At 33.2% G+C, this 17047-nt stretch overlaps 1 protein-coding gene across 7 annotated transcripts in view; it reads left to right on the forward strand.

Annotated features, from left to right (window-relative positions):
- LOC149794170 (CUGBP Elav-like family member 4) overlaps positions 1–6550 on the forward strand; it is a 285013-nt gene extending 278463 nt beyond the window's left edge. For all 7 annotated transcript variants that reach the window (XR_016422975.1, XM_089968270.1, XM_089968273.1 and 4 more), the window contains one exon: positions 1512–6550. The gene's annotated coding sequence lies outside the window, so the exon portion shown is untranslated. The remainder of the gene's footprint in view (positions 1–1511) is intronic.
- The last annotated feature ends 10497 nt before the right edge of the window (positions 6551–17047 follow it).

The raw sequence follows: 17047 nt of genomic DNA on the forward strand, positions 1-17047 counted from the left end.
GGACTTATTTTACATGTTAATGTTCCCAGAAGCCATATGTGATTAGTAGAGGCTATTTTGTGATTTATTTTGTAATGTTTCAAATAGCTGTCAAACTGTATATGACTTACTGGTGATTCACTGTTTGTACATTACATAAAGATAGGTGGAACGTTAAAGTTAATTGTTTATTGCAGTAAAATTGGACGAGTATTAACATCACCCAACAAGTAACACACATGGAAAGAACAAGGATAATAAAAATAATAATAATAATAATAATAATAATAATAGTGATAATAATAATGATAATAATAATAATAATAGTGATGACAATAATAATAATAATAGTGATAATAATAATAATAATAATAATAATAGGGACAATAAAAGAATGTAAAGCAAAGTGCAAAAAAGATGGTACATGCAAAGCAAAAACATCTTTAAAAACAAATTGTGTGCTGTTAGACCAAGATTAGAGAAAATAAATTTAAACTCCATCTCTTCTAAAAAGAATGGCAAATTACTTTCATTTGTGAATAATTGGTAATAATTTTGTAGAATACCCATTACTGTTGATAAATTAAATTATGTAGCTGATGTGACTTTAAAAGTATGTTAAGTCTGTTCATAAAAGGAACAGTGTCATAATTTTATTTCATGCTATAAAACATGATTTAGATCAGATATTTTCTGTGACACTAAATGCCTTCTCACTATGTAAATGGCATAATCCACTTTTTCAAAATCAATTTTAAACAGTAAAAATTTGCTTTTTTTATAACCAAATTTACTTGAAATAATAGTCTCTAATGGATTAAGATATATGCATTCAATTAATACACTGCAAGTACTCTAATTTAAAAAATAAATCATTATACATTGATTAGCAAAATGACCATCCCCATAGTTATAGTACTTAACCAGGGAAAATCTATTAAAAAAAACAACACAGTCTTGAAAATCATTGAATGCTGCTTTCTTGCTACATCCTGCTGGTAAATATGTGAAAGATTCATATTTATTTATAAAACAGAAACTGATACAGGACATATTTTGATGCCTTATATTGATATTCATTTAAGATGAAGAATGACGTAATATAGCCACACTATTTTATAAGTAGAATTCATTGGTATCGTATATGGTTTATACCCAGTATAAAGAAAGATGAACATATTTTCAGATTATTTGCAAGGCTATAAACTTAGTTCTTCTCTCTTCTTTCATTTATATATTTATAAAATCACTGATAAATTTTAAATACCTTTGGTGTCTGATATTTTCTGGTAAAATAAACAGAAGTTTATATAATTTATATTTTCATGCTACTTTTAAAATATATGGAGATTATGTAAATGGGTTTTATTCAGTTTTTAATGTGAAAGATTTCGCAGCTTTAAAAAAAATAAAATAATAATAATAATAATAATAATAATAATAATAATAATTTATTTGTCAGCAGGTTTAATAGGCATTCATTTAAGAGATACTCAATGCCATATTTTAAAGGATTTCTGCTTTCTTTTCAGGACCAAGATTATCTAGTCAATTCTGCCAAGGGCAAAGTCTCAAGCAAATGACAGAATATATATGTGTATATATTTGGCTGGAAATTTTCAGGAAGAGATGTTCCAGATATAAGGGAGTATCATGACAGTCATAAACGACATTTTGAACGAACCCACCGAGGTGTATATGTACATAGACTATTTATTTCTTTTAAATTATTTGTAAATATTTAAATTAAGATTACTCTGTTATAAATCAAATAGCAGATACTTGTATTCCACCAATAGATATTAACATGTGGTTTTATTTGTTATACAGACCATGCTTATCAACAATTTCACGGAAAATGTGAGAGCAAAGGTCATACCACTCCACCTATTTCTTGTTGAACATCCAAAGCAGGTATTTGTAGGTGAACAATGTGACCGTATCTTTCGTGAGCCATTTTTCAACATGGTCTCCTTACAGTGCAATATAAAATAGGTTGGCATGGATGGTACATTTAGAACATAGTAGCACTAGATATAGATGAAATAGTATTTCTTTTGATAGGTATATCAGAAATGAGATCACAATAGGATTGGGTTGTGTTACATAATTAGAACATGTGTTAAGATTTCCTAACAACAATAATCTTTGCAAGGATTCAAACATCATACTCTTGTACATTTCTTAAAATTAAAAATTCTTTAAAGTAATATATCATATATTTACAGTGTGGCAATTAAATATTTAAAATTTGACAGATAATTGATCTAGAAGGTTCCTCAGTTAAACAATGTTCTAACTGCAAAATCAGCACATTCATCAGAATGGGAAGAATAAAACTAAAACAGTTAAAAGCAGCAGTTTCTTCTTTGTGGTCTCCTTTCCTTGTATTGCATGGATCATTCAAATGTAAATCTACTTTCTAATTAAAATTTGTCTCCATTTATGTCAAGAAAAGATTTTCCAATCAAATTTTATCCTTTGAGTTATGCCTTTTTCAAGGGTTTGATGGATTAAGTTCAAAACATTCCATTTTCATATCTTCAAGACATTTTTATATATGTATCATCAATGTCGTGGACAGTTTTTTTTATGTTAGAACAGTTGCACAGACAAAGAGAATATTTTTCTACGTCTTTGTTGCATACAGGAGTGACATTATAGTTTTGCTCACAAAAGGCCAAAAAATGTGGAGTTTCACGTATAGAATATCGACGTTGTTTTGTCACTAGAGTAAATTTTCTTTTATTGTTGATGCACTATGAAAAATACAAAGGGAGTACGTATTTCTGGACATTGTCCTTTTTATAACTATATTCTTGTTGTATTTGAGATTTGTAAAACTAGTAAAACTTTTTCTATGATGGGCAGTGTAGTGAAAATTGTCTTTTTAACATGATGCCTTTAGTAGGCTAGGTCTGTTCCATGAAATGTCGCCTTTTTCAGTACAAATGCTGTTGTCATAGCAACGTTTCATAATTTCGATGTTGTCAGGTGACGGAATTTAGTGTGACTTGATTATCTAATGTGACTGAGCTTTTCCAAGTTCTTTTTGTTGAAGAAAGGGGCATAACTCTAAAGGATCATATATTTTTCAATATCGTCTTGTGGTAAACAGACATGTTTTAAACACCATTCCCAAGCATGAAATTGTTATGATGTACAGACATTTGTAAATAGCATCACTTGAATCACTCTAACAATACAGTAGTTTGCATAGTAGGATTTTCATCTTTCAGCGTAATTGAAACAATCATTATTAACATTTACTATTTATTGTACATATAATTATTAAAGTCTTTTGAATCTAGTTCCTTTCTTATGGTCAATAAGTTTTACGTTTTGAAAGTAAGCACATTTTCAGCATTGAAATTCTGTCCTCAGCCCTTGCGTTTTCAAGATTCTAGTGACCAAACTTTGCATTGCGTTTTATTTGGAATCTACAATAGTAATCACATACAGATCCTATTGGCATCAAATTCTCGCACTCATTCTGTTTTAATGACATGGCGCCATATATATGATAATTTCATTTTGACAAGAATTTCTATGGAAAACTCACTAGGGATTGCTGATTATGTAAAAATATTACTTGACACAACAAGGACTGTTGCGAAGTTAAGTGAAGCTATCTATAGCACTTAGACCTTTTTAATTTCGTTGATTAGATTTGATACCAATTATTATCTAATGAATAAAAATCCCATCAATATGAGAAACTTTCATCTAACATGAATGTTTCTGAAAATCAGATATATTATTTAAATTATTGGCCTTCGTAAGATTTTAGAAACAGCAATGTATGTTGGTTTTACGAAACATTGTTTTGTTATACACTTAACACTTAATCCATGGTAGATTTTAATTATTTCAGCACATGATAATGAAGGAAATCCTTCGGTTTTGAGTTTTAGTAGTTGATGTTGTGTCTACAGTGATAAACAGCGTTGTTGAATTTATTTACAGTTAACGGGTTTTGTTTGAACATCTGTTGCATTTCTGCATCTTTGAAATATGTAAAGTGGACACTATCTACCTAAACTTTGAATGGTCATTGGAATTGGAAATCATACAAGTTCATTTCAACTGGTAATCATAGGACTTCAGAACCATTAATATTTAGACTATTATGAAAAGTCTTTGAGTCAATATAGAAAAATATAGAAATCTGAACATTTCAAATTCCTCGGGCCAGAAAGTCCATTTCAGCACAAGTTTCTTGTACCAGAAATTAGCACCAGCAAAAGTACATGAAATAAAAAGGTTTAACAAACATGTACGAGGAACTAGACAGGAAGGATCATATATATTTTACATTCTTAATCCTGAAACAACGTTTTATTCCAGATATGTTTTGAGACATCAAAGACTTGTTCACTTTACATATTGTAATTAGTACAATGTTTTATTCCAGAAATTAGCAACAACAAAATATTTGTTGAAATAAATCTTGTTATTCTCAGTAAGTATTGAAACACATATTAAACTTGTTTATTGGCAAACAAAGTATTGCTGCTGTGTCATGTGAAATTTATGCAGTCCAAAATTGTATTTGATCTAAAAATGAATAATAGACTGGAGAAGTGTTTTGATGTTTTTTATAGTAATGGACCATGTTGAAATGATTAGTGATGACTAGAGATGAATTTCCTCTACAAGAACTTGTCAACTCCAGTCTACTTTAAAATTGTATATTATGTCAAAGACAACAAATCTGCATAAAATCTTCAAATAATTTGTTTTATTCTGCTGAACTTCCAAGTATAAAGGCATGCCTTTAAGACTTTTCTTCCCAACACAGAAAGTAATTTTGTCACAAAGATGAAACGTTTTGTGAGTCATTTTGTGAAAATGGCCAGCTTACAAGCTATCAGGTTGTTTCAATACTTTCCCTTGTTCCTATTAGTTCTTAAGAAACTGTAAACGTTGATCATTATTTTTGTTGTGCTAAAAGTCTTGATCGGGTGCTGTGAAAAGAGACTTGAGCAAAAGGTGTAAAATAATCTATGAATAAGTTATTGAAAATGTTAAATATTCTTTAAATGCTGAAAGCAGATTCAATATTTATAAACAAGTAAGGGACTATTTTTCTTGGAAGATTTATTTATTAAGCTTTTCATTGTTTATCATTATATTGCTATGGTGAAATGGATCTATTAAAACTTGCACAAAATTGCTTGGAAAAAGAAATCTTTTCAATAATAAATATAATAGACTTATTTATTCTTGATGGACTCATAAATATATACAGTAGTCACTATATGTACACTAAGATGCTTCCGTTTTATGGGATACATATTATCTCAGACTGGAGGCAATACAATAAGGCAAGGTTATAAAATCTGTTTAATTACAGTTTAGGTTAAACATGTTTTACATTTGTTTTAAAAGCAACAAGGTACTGTACATAATTTAAAAGTATATTATACCAGATTTTAAACAATTGTATATGTTCTAGATGAAAAATAATGTTTTATTAAACTCCTTTGAAACATGTCAATCTGGAGTTTCAGTGTATTAGCCGAGTGTTAGTCGAAGAGCACGTGATTAGAATATATATTTCTGAGTCTGTAGTGAAATCATTCTGGTAATCTGATGCCAGGTTTCTAAGATCATGCATGTGGTCTGCGTCACTGTATTTTAATCTCTTTTTTTTAAAGTGACTATTTGAGTTTTTAATAAAGTTTAACTGTTGTTTATTTATCATCTAAACGAGTCCATGCCACATTGGTTCGCAGGCATTCTATGTTTTTTTGAAAAATCAAAATGAATAATGTCTAAAAATAGTGAAACAATGATCAAAATTGGGAAATTGTTCAACAAACTTGCTGTATTCTGCTCATATCTTTGAAAACATATTGGATGATAAAAGCTGTTAGATACATGTATTCCTTTACAAAGAAACAAATCCAGCAATTAGTAAAATAGAGCTAAGATGATAATTGTAAACAGCATTCACATGGTTCTATCCTCATTTGGTTATCACTGAGTTGAATATTTTCCAACTGACCATCCAGAGTGCTTCGTTTTAATTGGTCCATGACGCTGATTAGTTGTAGAGGTGTAAATAGTATTCAATGATAATTATAATAAATTGTACATAGTCTGCAATTCATAAGCATTTATTGGCTTTTAACCTCAAATTCTTCATAATCTTGCTTAGAATGCATAATTGACACAACTATAACCACATTTTGTTGACTGATTAGCTCAGAATTTGTTTCATTCTAGGTATATGAAAGAGATTATAAATGGAAACAGCTTTTAATAAATACGATGGATATCATTGTAAGCTTTACAGAACATTCAAATGGAAATTACTTTCACTTTGTTAATTTTTGAGCATTTTGTATCAAATTCGTTATCATGCCGAGGTGATCAAGAACTATATTTGTTAATTTTGGTTGTTTTATCGCTGTCTCTATCAAAAGCTGCCATCAATGATTTTTACCCAAATATTTTGAGAGTAAGATCAAATTAATCTTTTAAAGAAAATCCATGTTACAACCAATGGTGCAATATCTTTTGTTTTATTCTTATGTTTTTATAATAAAGGTTATGCATACATTAATAGTATTTGTATTTATTTTACCATTTATTTATTCATCTCTTTGCATTAAAAGCACAACAGATTTAGTCATTACATGCTAAGTATCACTGATGGGATTACGTGTTTTACGCTGATTTGTTCGACTCGCATAACAAGCATAGCAAGCATACGTTTAATCTTTTTCCATTTAAAAAATGAAATAAAAAATAATTTCAGAATAATTAATTTTTCTAGTGCCCATTCATTCCCATTTTCTCATTGAGAAAAACTTAATTTGTAAATTTGAAATCGAAAAAGTACACAGTAAAATGCTCTATTTGAAAAGATAATTTTCTCTAGTATTACACTTTGTTTCAGGTTATTTTAAGTCCAACTTGGCAAACAGACCATGATCTGTCGTTGCATAATGTGCCGGTAGATCAGGGACTTAAAATCCTTGTCTATGCAATCTGCAGTTGGATTAGACTTTTACACGAGTAGATGTGACACAAGATAAATAATTACTGGTATTAGGCAGATTCATTTGATACTGTTCGAAGTTCCTTCCTCAGTACATATGTTGCAAATGTATGTGTGTTAGGGAATATACATTTCCTATCTGATGTGTTATGATGATCCTGTCGCAAGTCAGTTTAAATGTTGATATAAACATTATAACTGCTTATCTTAGCATATATGTCTGAGGTTCAGGAATAAATGATGGACACTACATACTAGTGTATACTCATGGCAAGATCTCTGCATTAGTTTTCGTTTAGGGCACGTATATCAAACCATGGTCTTTGGCTGACACTGTGTATGCTTGGATTACCTTTAACTTGCACCTAATTGAATAATTGAACACAACAATAAGACTGATTCTGCTTCAAAATATTAAGGTAAGAATTAGTAATTTCTGAAGTTAACAAGTCAACATCATTATATCATTATATAAAAATCTAAGACACAATAACAGAGCATGGATATAGATCAGCACCCTCTCTAAACCATTTATAATTGTAAACCTGGGTCCAGACACGTTTAGCCCTAATGATAACGATCTGAATACTTAATCCATATATATCGAGTATTGGAGCCGGTCTAAAATCAACTGTGGCTGCCATGGCAGCTATTTTAAAAATATATTTTTTGTGTGGTGTCCTCAAAGGCACCGGGTGGCCAAATGATTTAAAGCGCTCGCATCTCACCTCCGTCCTCGTGGGTTTGAGTCTCATTCTCTGTCAAAGTGTGTATGTGTGAAAGCTGCTAGTTGCTTCTGTTGGTTCAATGATTGTAACCAGGGATTTCCCTGGTTCTTCCTCTACCAGTTATACTAATCACCATGTATAGCCTATCATGGGCTGAGAAATAGCGTTAAACCCTAAAACAGCACACACAGGCAGACAGACAGACACACACACAGACAGAGAAACACGTGTGTATATACATTTGACAAAACGGCGTAAATTCAAAATGGTTGTCCAAATTCAATACTCAGACAGGTTTAGAATCACTAGGGGTAATTTACAACAAGAGATACAACAATACAGATTTGTTCACTTTTAATTGACGAGCGGGTTCTGGTGTCGTCACATAGAGAACAAGTTTGTTTTGACCTAAATATTAGCTGTGAAGACAGGACAGAAACAGCATGGTGAGCGATCAACATTATCTACAGGATTTGGCATAGAAATTCTGCACAACCGTGACATGATCCAAAAACTTTGCATGGTCATGAGAAGTTGATCACTGTGACTGTAATGTAATAGTAAGACGTCGGGGTGATTATTTTTCCTATTAAAATACACCCATACAAATTCTTGTCTGTACACTGGTTGTCCATGGAGCATGGCTAAATGCAAACAATTAACGTATTTGTAATCGATGGAACATGAACTGTAGGTCACCATGATATACCTTTGACCATGGCGAGTTTCACTGTCCAGGAGGAACCCGGCATTAAAGTTTGTATCTGTTCATACAACAAGAATCTGGGCGGTGAAAAGTGGGTCAATGTGACTTGCATATGCGAGTTTTGCTATTGAAGAATAATAGTTTTATTACATTACATACTAGGGAAACTGAACTAAATGCAAAACTTTTAATGTGATGCCTTTGTCAACAAAAACAACAAAAACAACAACAGCTGGAAAAGTGGTTCAAATGTTTTGCAGACAAGACAAAAAGGTCCATTGACTGGTAGGTAAATGGAGCTGGATAATATGTTCATAGGATATATGCCATCAATGGAGAAAGATGGTACATGTATAGTCTGAATATAGCCCCTCCCCCTTTGCTTGTACCGCCCTACCGATTTGAATGACGAAACGCACAAATGAGACAAAAGATGCACAGAACTTAGTTCATTTATTATTTATAAGTTCTAACCTGAGTATGCCCAGGTGGGACCCTAACATCGTTATTGTCTGCGCTTTTCAATCCAAATGGAATTTTTCATTTTAAAAAGACTACGATGTTCGCCGTTCATTTGCAGTTCCTGGACAAGTCCATTTTCACCAAATGGGTGTATACACGACAACAGTTGTAAGTAGTAGTGGTGGGCACCATAGCCTCATGTAGACCTCTATGTTAAATTTAGTTTTTTTTATATACTGTAGCCTCGAGATTGATAGCCTCACGTAGGCTTCTATGTTGAAATGGGTATTTGCCCTTTGGCGACAAAGGGAAGTAAACATGGGTGGGACTGTATAGCGACAAGGGGAATTTTGCTGTTGTTATTTTTGTATGGTTTAAAGCCATTTTTCAGCACATGATAGGCTATACATGGCGGCCAGTATTAATGGTGAAGGAAGAACCCGGGAAAACCCCGGAGAGAACCACCGACCCACGAGAAACTACTGGCAAGCTTTCCCAGAAACCCTTATTGGCCAGAGGAATTTAACATAGAGACAATGGATTTGGACTGTATAGCGACAAGGTAAATTTAGGTAGAATGGGGCTTTATAGAGACATGGGGAATTAAACATGGGTGGGTCTCTTAGGTGACAAAGAGAACTGAACATAGAGACACGAGATTGGGTCTGTATAGCGACAAGGGAAATCGGATAGGGGTGACAACCACTTGCAACATTGTTGCACGTGGCTGACCTTAATTGGGAAGTGTAGTTAATAACAGTGTTGTAAGTGGCTGACCTGAATACGCACTACTTTATGTATAGGACAAACACAACAAAGACATACACATCCATATTCCCTAAGTCGCTATACAGTCCCAATCCCTTGTCTCTATGTTCAATTTTCCCTTGTCGTTATACAGACCGAACCCCTTGTTTCTATGTTCAATTTTCCCTTGTCGTTATACAGACCGAACCCCTTGTCTCTATGTTCAATTTTCTCTTGTCGTTATACAGACCCAACCCCTTGTCTCTATGTTCAATTTTCCCTTGTCGTTATACAGGCCCAACCCCTTGTCTCTTTGTTCAATTTTCCCTTGTCGTTATACAGGCCCAACCCCTTGTCTCTTTGTTCAATTTTCCCTTGTCATTATACAGGCCCAACCCCTTGTCTCTATGCTCAATTTTCTCTTGTCGTTCTACAGGCCCATACCCTTGTCTCTATGTTCAATTTTCCCTTGTCGTTCTACAGGCCCATACCCTTGTCTCTGTGTTCAATTTTCCCTTGTCGTTCTACAGGCCCAATCCCTTGTCAATCGGTATTTGTAAGGTGCAGTTAATAACAGTGTTGCAAGTGGCTGACCTGACTATGCGCTACTGTAGGTGAAATGAATTTGATAGGAATAAAGGGAATTTTATAGGGAGAAAGAAAGACCAACACACACACACACACACACACACACACACACCGTTACGTGTTAGCTTAGAATGTAAACAAAGAAGATGAAATGTCACAAATAGACTATCCATTACACCACAAAAATTACCATCCCTCATATTAATTATACCTTTTAACACCCCTAAACACACTATCCCAAAATTCTTTTTTTTCATATATCAGAATGTAAACCAAGAAGATGAAATCTCACAAAAAGGACTATTACCTACACCACAAAAATATTAACCATCACACCACTAAGCTATCCAACATGTCATACTCACTATCTAAAATGCCATGTGGTCGTTTAGAATGTAAGAGAAGGGGATGAAATCTCACAAAATATACTATCCCTTACATCACAAAACACCATCCATCACTCCACTATATAATCCAAAATCCCTATTCTATTCAACATCCCATACACACACTATCACAAGTGGCCATTTTTAGCTTAGAATTTAAGAGAAGAACATGAAATCCCACAAACATACTCTCAAATGCCTTATGTACCATCCAACATCCCATTATGCACACTATCCAAAACACCATTTGCTAGCTTAAAATGCAAGAGAAGGAGAAAATATCTCACAAGCATATTATCCAAAACATCACCTATACTATGTCGCAGCCCTTACACACACACACACACACACACACACACAAACAACCTTGTGTTAGCTTAGAGTGAAGAGAAGGAGATAAAAGCAAACAAAACATGCATACCTTATATACCATCAACCATCCTTTACATCATCTACACCATCTAACACCAAACAAATCATTCAAAAGAGTCCTGTGCAAGCTTAAATTGTCGGAGAAGGCAAAGAAATCACACAATGGAAAATAGCTTAATTCGTTTAAAAACCTACCATATCCTCCTATCCAATGGGAAATAACCCAAAATTTGTCAATATGTTTTATTGCTAGAAACTTTACATCTATTTATGGATCCTATGCAATCTACATGTTGTATTAATATTTTCAACTAGAACATATACGCATGTACAAGAATTAGCTTTGTAGTATATTCTTTATAGATAATCACTACTACAAGTTACAGATCTGAACAAAATATAGATATACATAACCATATACTTGAGTGTGAAACAGATATATATATATATATATATATATATATATATATATATATATATATATATATATATATATATATATATATATATATATATATATATATATATATATATATATATATATATATATATATATTGGCTAAATATTTTCTGTGAAGTTATTTCCCTGTACTTCCTTGACAACAAGACAAACCCGTTTTGATGCATTGCTAAATCTCGGACTTGCATTGTTTTCGGACAGGGTCAAGTACTTTATACAAAATGGCAAAAATGTAATTTACTGCGACATATTAGGTCAACCAAATCCTACTGCTTCACTGTAGATAAAGTGAACGAAAATGAAAAACTATTTGAGTGGCGGAAGGGCCATTAAAAGGAATGCAGTGCATGTGCTGGTCATTCGACTATTTAAGATCAGATGATCGAGTTGAACTTGGTACCTTATCATCATGTCAAGGTCACCGACTACTAGAGGGTAGTCCTCTTGGATGTGAAACGTGTGCTGCGCCGTCGACCACAAACTCTTCCTTGGCGTTATGAAGACGACGATACGAGTCAAGGCCTAAGTTTTTGAAAATAGGTTCAGGGTGCGTCGCTACCTTGTTAGGGTCAAAGGGGACTTAGCGTACATCGATATGAATTGCGCTTAAGTACTGTTGCTGAAAGGTCTGCTTTTCACTCTCAGCTGTCTGAAGCCGAGCAAACTCTGTACGGGCCGCGTGTTGGTGCTCAAACATCGCCTGCGCTGCTGCAAAGACTCAAGGTCGCGCACAGTTTTACTGTTCGCTCCAATTTCGGAAGTGTAATGCTTGTTAGAACTTCGTTTGCACCATGACTTACAGAACACTGAAATATCAAACTCTGCAGCCATTTCGAGCTTGCGGAATTGCTCTCCATCGTAATTATTTAATGATTCATTTGAAAACTATCTCGTCTCTTTCTTATGATTTGCGGATGACATGATTTCCTCCAATCTTGGTCTACTATATGAAATTCATTCTCTACCCTTCTGCCACATTTCCATGTTCAACGTTTCAATGCTTTATTTTTTTCCATAAACGGTGACACAGTCTATATTTACAGGATGATGATTTGAAACATTTAAGGGATGATCTTGTATGATATGAACCTTAACCATTAAGTGGAACTAGCCTTTTCAGCAATAGTATATGGTCAACGAAGTATTTGGATTTGCAATCGGCTGAGAAATAAAGTTAACTCAGCACGACTACATATAGATTGACCGTTAACATACACTAAATTCTTTTCATATCATCATTCGAAATAAATGGTCAGACATTTGACGTGAAAAGGTAACAATTAGCACTAAAATAAAGAAAAAGCTTGAAAGTTGTTGAATAATAGTTTCTGAACGTAATTGTGGTTGCTTTTCCTAAATCCGCAGATAACACATATTTTCTGTATAAGCATACTTCTCACACCACCATCTTGCTCATACGAAAGTTGACCAGTAACATTTCGTTAAACCGTTTTCGAAATCTGAATAATCTACAGTGACCAAAGCAGTAAAAAAAATTTCTCCCCTTGTGACCCAATCTTTAAAAATGTGAACGTCCAGTAATTTCTTTTATTTTAGCGTGGTGATTTTGGATACACTTTTTCGTTTCCTCTAGAGATCTGTCTGCTGGTGTCCTTGACATTATATCCGACACTGGTTAAACTAAGAAACACTTTCCTGAGGCCCGTTGTTTCTGATGGTTGTTATTAAAGTTATTGTTTTTATTCATTTAAACTCCTAGATGTTGACGTTGATTCTGGCTTCATAGCTGATGCAGTGGTTGCTCTCATTTTGTATTTTGTGTACGGATGATCACTGCTGTAAACTCCTCTCCCATTATCTCAGGTTTTGACAGTTTCTGCATTCGAAACATGTCCGATGAACAGATGTACCGCTTTTCCTTGCTTCGATCTGCGGTACTGCACTTTTAAAGTTTGATTTTTTGTTATATAAAAGATGAATATTCGGTTTCCCCGACAAATGCTTCCGCCGTTGTGTAGCATCCGAATCCGCATGTTTTCGTATCTCTTTTGCTGAATTGACCTTTGGGTGCTTCATTGAGAAGTTAATGAGGTTAATCTTGTGTCATTAAGAAGTCTTGACGAATGTCACGAAATGCTGATAATAAGTGTGCTTTCATCTCTGCAAAACATAGTATTGACTGATGGATTTTCGAACGGTATTCACTACTTAACAGGTGCGCATAATCTGTTCGGTAGCTTCGCACCTGGCATATTTCCTGGTGGACAGAAATCTGGTAAATTGTGGAAAGCTATTTTCTTATATTGTCTACATGACATGTATAATGCACAATATCCATTAGCTTCGTGTATTTCGATTTCTTAACATTATTTAAAAAAATAAACGAAAAACTACCTACAAAATCAATAAATAAAAAGCGGAGGAAACAATGAGATTTTGTAAATGTGTCAAACATTTGTATATATTTATATTACCATAGAAATCCTGTAGTAAACTTTAATTTGGTCCTCTGTTATGCAAAGATACCAACAACGTCTTCACGAATTTGTCGAATAATAACGAATTGGGAAAGTTTCATTTTAACAGTTTCCCTTTTTTTCTTCAAATGAAACACAAACAAAACAAACTCAGAACCCCACCAAGAAAGAAACAAACATAGAAATACAACCTCAAATACAAAACCCCCAACGAAATATAACCCACCATAAGCCTGACCCAATTTGATACTTAGTTAATTAAGCATTATCATAATGTAGGTGTTTTTATTATCATTTATACATTCTTTAGCTAGAACTCGAACACTGCAACGTATTAGGCCCTTAAATCGAATCATATATAATAAAGTTAGATTTTAGGCTTTCTGCTAAATAAGTCCGAAATATTTTATGTCTCTCTCGTAGCTACAAGCGGAGTGGCATCAGTCATTCTGTCTGGGAGAGGTAAGAAGTTTCATTATCTGGTTGACGAAACGTGTGTATATATACATGTATGTAGAAGACAATTCATACGAAACTACCAATCAACTTTTCTATAAATTATGCTTGTAATTAATACAATTTCACTTTAACTCAGAGCTAGTAGGTTTCTATTTAGTTCTAAATTATTACATTACATATTTAATCGTGAAAGCGAGGCGAGAAGAAACTCACTTTGGGCATATATTTAAATTTGGAAGTTTTGTGCATTTCGGAAGACATATCTGTCTTGAATACAGTTCAGTTTGTTTCAATCACCAGTGTTATTAGAAATACATAGAGGATGTTTTCTTTTCATACTCTAACACCGGATATATTCCATCGTGTGTCACAACAAACGGAATATTTTTGAGTGGCGACGCCACGATTTCATATAGACCGTGTTTGGTACCAGAAAATGAAATATATATAATATTTTTGAAGGAATTTTGTTTCGTTCATGCCAAACTTGCTCCGACCCAAAACTTTCCACTACCCCACACAAGTCCACTCCATTTCGTAAATTCACCTTACTTTCATGGCCTGATCAAATAAATATTCGCGACTTCATAGAGCGGTCGACTGTCTGAATATATTGTGAGTTATGGGTGTCTCAACGTTTAATTCTGGTTGGATATCGGATATTTGCTCCTTTCTAGGTTTAAACGGCAAGGCAATATAATGACGTGGAGAAAGAAAACCACATTTACAGCTCGTACATTGCTATCCTGTTAAATTAATTAAGAGTCGCATTGTCTTAAAATTCATAGCTATGGAGTATTTGGTGTAATCGATTGGTATATATTGGGTCATAACAAGAGGACACCAATGATACGTTTTCGCTGAAGGGACAAGTAATTGTTAATCCTTGGATTAACTAACGACGTTCAATCACTTTTGAGTTGGCTGCTGGTGCATTTTGTATATCCTGTAGTTTCCGACTTTCGTTTCAGTGGACATCAATCTGCTGAATATAGAAGTTGTTTCTCATAGCAATTGGCTACAAAAGTTTATATGTATCTAAATATAGAATCTTAACTCTGTAGTTTATATCTAAATATTACCTTAACTCATTAGTATATACTAATGAGTTTGTATCTTAACCTAATCTTAATTTATTAGTTCATATCTCAGTCCAGACTTGACTTGTTAGTTTATGTGTCTAAGTCTAATCGTAATACATGCCAATAAATCATTTAAGCTCCTGAAAATTCCAAATATATAATTTTAAGCTCCTGAAAATTCCAAATATATCCTTTTAAGCTCATGAAAATTCCAAATGTATCAAATGATGATGAGTTCTGAAAGTGATATCGAAAATATGTCAGTAGATACCCAATTTACCTATCGTATGATACGCCTTAAAGCTGAAAAGGCTGTGCAATAGGAAGGAAAGTACCGGCCTGAAATGAATGTAGCTGATTAGATTTCATGAACGACGTACGCCGTCTGGAAGAGTTTTATGAGAGATTTTAGTCTTGTAGACTTTTCCTCCTTTTCTTTGTAGAAGATGGCCATTCATTGTATAAAAATTAAAGCGATACCTCCTTAAACCGGTCACTGTTTAAATCAAACACTGTAACCACAAACGTTCATCATGATACTACTTATGTTTTGTATGTGTACGCATGTTATCTATTTTAACCATGATTTCATAAATAAATAAAAGTATCATCGTTATTATCTGACGACTACTAGATTAATAAAATAATACAAACAACAAAGATAACGCAGAAAAGATATAATCAACTACCGTACGCATGAACAATTTATCAAATTATTTTAACATATTAAAAGCTTAGGTAATTATAAAATTATAATTAAAGGACACAATTATCTTTATGCTCTTTTCTTCTTCTTCTCATCATTATTTATTTATTTATTTATTTATTTATTTATTATTATTATTATTATTATTATTATTATCATTATTATTAATATTATTATTATTATCGATTATGTTTTAGCATGTTCATTAAGTGTAAACGTCCATTAAATAGTCCTTAATGACAATATCAAACATTTGATGGTAGTCATTTTCTTGGGTACTAATTGACTTTCTTTGCAATTTTATTTGTATTAAATTATGGTATTCTAATTATAACAAATGCGTTGGATTTTTAAAAAAATATCAGGTGTTTTAATAGTGGCCCGGTTAAAACACGTGTCCTTTTTTGTCTTCATTCTAGAGGATATATGTCGTCAGTCTAGAGGATATATGTCGTCAGTCTAGAGGATATATGTCGTCAGTCTAGATATGTCGTTATTTTATAACGATGGACCATAAGGTATACACCTTTACGATCGTCCGCTTAGAACGTCTGACTGATGGAAAACAGTTATTTCACGTACTATGTTTTCCGTTATCTATTTCGATGTTATCTTTCATTTGTCTTGAACATTATCTCCTTATGCTCAACCACCTATTGTGTTCTTACATTTACCGCATTTTACAAGATTTTGGGGTTCATCAGTTGACATTATGTTGTTAAAATATAAAATAGACGTCATGGAGGATAACACAGGGTCACTAACACACAGTGTCACTGACCGACAAACACACATACCAACATACATCCACATATTATTGACCAACTCCCACAACGCACCGTCGTACTGATCGTTTGAAACCCCAAACACGATGGCTATTAGACCGACTAAAAAATGTACCATAATTTCTAAACCGACACTCAAC

Source organism: Sinohyriopsis cumingii, chromosome 8 (assembly GCF_028554795.1).
Source record: "Sinohyriopsis cumingii isolate HCF-2022 chromosome 8, ASM2855479v2, whole genome shotgun sequence".
In the NCBI taxonomy this organism is placed as follows: Eukaryota; Metazoa; Mollusca; class Bivalvia; order Unionida; family Unionidae; genus Sinohyriopsis; species Sinohyriopsis cumingii.